Source organism: Cebus imitator, unplaced genomic scaffold, assembly GCF_001604975.1.
Source record: "Cebus imitator isolate Cc_AM_T3 unplaced genomic scaffold, Cebus_imitator-1.0 Scaffold85, whole genome shotgun sequence".
NCBI classification, from domain to species: Eukaryota; Metazoa; Chordata; class Mammalia; order Primates; family Cebidae; genus Cebus; species Cebus imitator.
Window position 1 is genome coordinate 2,797,214 of NW_016107400.1, and position 3,701 is coordinate 2,800,914.

At 47.5% G+C, this 3,701-nt stretch overlaps 1 protein-coding gene across 1 annotated transcript in view; it reads left to right on the top strand.

Moving 5' to 3' along the window:
• Window positions 1-3,701, top strand: part of VPS35L (VPS35 endosomal protein sorting factor like) — a 140,599-nt gene that overhangs the window by 9,495 nt on the left and 127,403 nt on the right. The window lies entirely within an intron of this gene.

The window sequence follows — 3,701 nt, forward strand, 5'->3', positions numbered from 1 at the left end:
AATTCTCCTGCCTCAGCATCCCAAGTAGCTGGGATTACAGGCACGCGCCACCATGCCCAGCTAATGTTTTGTATTTTTAGTAGAGACGGGGTTTCGCCATCTTGACCAGGACGGTCTCGATGTCTTGACCTCGTGATCCACCCGCCTCGGCCTCCCAAAATGCTGGGATTACAGGCATGAGCCACCGCGCCCTGCTGTTAAGGGTCATTCTAAATGATATTCTTGACCCTTGAAATGAAAGACAGTGTTCCTGAGTCTTTTTCATTTTTCCAGTGATAGCCACTTGTACATATTTGATTTTTCTTTTTTTCCTGACAGTCTTGCTCTGTCACCCAGGCTGGAGTGTAGTGGCGTGATCTTGGCTCACTGCAACCGTTGCCTCTGGGGATTTAAGGGATTCTCGTGTCTCCGCCTCCTGAGTAGCTGGGAGTATGGGCACATGCCACCATGCCTGGCTAAGTTTTTGTATTTTTTTAGTAAGATGGGGTTTCACGACGTTGCCCAGGCTGGTCTCGAACTCCTGAGCTCAGTCTGCCCGCCTCTACCTCCCAAAGTGGTAAGATTACAGGTGTGAGCCACCATGCCCAGCCTGATTTTTTTTTAAATGTTTTTATTATTTATTTTTGAGATTGAAGTGTCTCACTTTGTCACCCAGGCTAGAATGCAGTGGTGCGATCTTAGCGCACTGCAACCTCTGCCTCCCAGGTTCAAGCAGTTCTCCTGCCTCAGCCTTCCAAGTAGCTGGGATTATAGGCACACACCACCACACTCTGTGAATTTTTGCTAATTTTTGTATTTTTAGTAGAGACAGGGTTTTGCCACGTTGGTCAGCCTGGTCTCAAACCCCTAACCTCAGGTGATCCACCCGCCTTGGCCTCCCAAAGTGCTGGGATTCTAGGTGTGAGCCGCCTCTCCCGGCCTGCATATTTAAGTCAACCAATTTGTTCACTGCCTCTTTTTTGTAATATTGGTCTCTCCCGCCACTATTTTTGCTCCCTGTCTTCCTCATTAGTGAGGTCGCCATGTCAATGGGATGACTTTGTTCCCGATTTGGCTGTGTCAACAAATTGTATCTTGACTTTTAATTTTCGTATGTGGAATATAAGAGTCACTCTAATTGCCAGCAGAGAGTGCTGACCTGAATAGCATCTTAGTCTATCTGTGGGTTTATTTAAAAATTAAAAGTAGGCAAGAGACTTGGCTGGTCCCTGTCTGCCAGGTTGGTGTTATCTTACTGGCAAGTGATAGAAACTACATAGTTGTCATGTTGGAGACATGCGATTGTCAGCATGGCGGCTCTGGGAATGATTGCAGAAAGCAGAAGACCCCCAAGACTGAGGTTCAGCCTCCCACGACCCCTCAGTCCCCCGGTGTTTTGTGACCGTGGGTGACCTCACCACAGCCACAGTTGCTTTCATTTTCAGGTACCCATTCCCCATGTTAAAATAAAATTCTTGGCCGGGTGCCATCCCTCATAACTGTCATTTCAGCACTTTTGCGGGGCTGAAATGGGTGGATCACCTGAGGTCAGGAGTTCAAGACCAGTCTGGTCAACATGGTGAAACCCCATCTCTACTAAAAATACAAAAATTAGCTGGGTGCAGTAGTGTGTGCCGGTGGTCCCAGCTACTCAGGAGACTAAGACAGGAGAATTGCTTAAACCCAGGAAACGGAGGTTGCAGTGAGCTGAGATTGCGCCACTGCCCTCCAGCCTGGGCAGTAGAGCAAGATGTCATCTCAAAAAAATAAAAAGGAAAAAAAAAGAAAATTCTCAGCCAGATTAAATTTAATGGAGCTTAATTGAGCAAAGAACAATTCGTGAATTGGGCAGCCTCCCTAGCCAGAGCAGGTTCAGAGAGACTCCAGCACAGTCATGTGGTAGAAGAAGATTTATGGACAGAAAACGGAGTGATGTACAGAAAACAGAAGTGAGGTACAGAAATAGCTGGATCGGTTACAGCTCAGCATTTGCCTTATTTGAACAATTTCAACAGTTAGCCCTGTTTGATTGGTTGAAACTTGGTGATTGGCACAAGAGTAGGTTACAGTCTATTTACATGTCCGGTGAGGTTATAGTTCACTGTGTGCAGAGAATCCTTTAGGCCAAACTTAAAATATGTAAGGAGGCAGCTTTAGGCCAAACTTGATTTAACACCATAACAGAATAGCTAAGAATAGTTGCAGCAGCTCCAGGCCTATCCTGTTAGATTAGCAACATCAGCAGCAGGAAAATGCTTTTCTCCAGCACTTTTCATTGACCCAGTTTTGTTATGCTCCCTACCCCGACCCAGCATTGGTGACCCGTTGTATAGAATAAGTAGGTCGATTGGATTAGGTCTAATGCTCACCCTGGGAACTGGGAGCAGAGTTCATCCCACCAGGCCTGGAGGAACTGAGTGTGGGGGAGAGATGTTTTCTCAAAGAGAATTTGGGGTATTAAGCCTGTGAGATGGAGGAATGGGTGCCAGGCAGACAAAAGCAGCAAATGGACACCAATGGGAGGTGCTTCTCTTCCTCCCCTAGACTGCGGTTCACCTCCATTCAGGCAGCAGTCACCAGGAGTTAGAATCTGACTCGACAGGTTTGAGGGCAAGGCCCTTAGTAAGACAGCCCTGGCTAGGTGTGGTGGCTCATGGCTGTAATCCCAGCACTTTGGGATGCTAGGTGGGAGGATCCTTTGCGCCCAGGAGTTCGAGACCAGCCTGGGCAACATAGTAATACCCCATCTCTACAAAAAATAAAAAAATAGTAGAGGGTGGTGCTGCACCTGTACTTCTAGCTGCTCGGGAGGCAGAGGCAGGAAGATCACTTGTGCCCAGGATGTCGAGGGTATAGTGAACCGTGGTCGCACCACTGCACTCCAGGCTTACAAAGTGAGACTCTTGTCTCCAAAAAAAAAAAAAAAGTTAAATTCCAGCTTCGCTACACATTGGGAGGTCCCCTGCCTCCCTCCATCGTGTTCGGTAATTTGCTACAATTGCTCGCAGAACTAGGGAAACAATTACTTATCCTTATCGGTTTATTATTAAGGGTATTACAAATAATACAGATGAACAACCATATAAAGAGGTACGTGGGATGAGGTCCAGGGAGAGGGGCACACGTAGCTTTCATGTCCCCTCCAGGTACCTCAGTGTGTTCTTGTTCAGCCACCTGGAAGCTCTTCAACCCTCCCTGCACCTCGGTTTTTCTTTTCTTTTCTTTTCTTTTCTTTTCTTTTTGAGACAAGGTCTCACTCTGTCACCCAGGCTGGAGTGCAGTGGCACAATCTTGGTTCATGATAACCTCGCCTTCTTAAATCCCATTTTTTATCGTTTTTTTAGGAGGCATCATTGCATAGGCATGATGGATTATTAACTCAATCTCTAGCCCCTCTTACCTTCCCAAAGGATGGGGAATAGGGCTGAAAGTTCCAGCCTTCTAATCACAGCTTGGTCTTTCTGGTGACCAGACCCCATCCTGAAGCCCTGCAGAAGCCCATTGGGAGTCACCTCATGAGGATAAAAGATGCTCCTATCACCCAGGAAATCTCCCAAGGTATTAGGAGCTCTGTGGCAGGAACTGGGGGAGAGACCACATACATTTAACAGCCTGGAGTGCAGCGATGTGCTCTTAGCTCACTGCAACCTCCGCCTCCTGGGCTTAAGCCATCCTCCCACTTCAGCCTTCTGAGTGGCTAGGACCACAGGCCTGTGCCACCA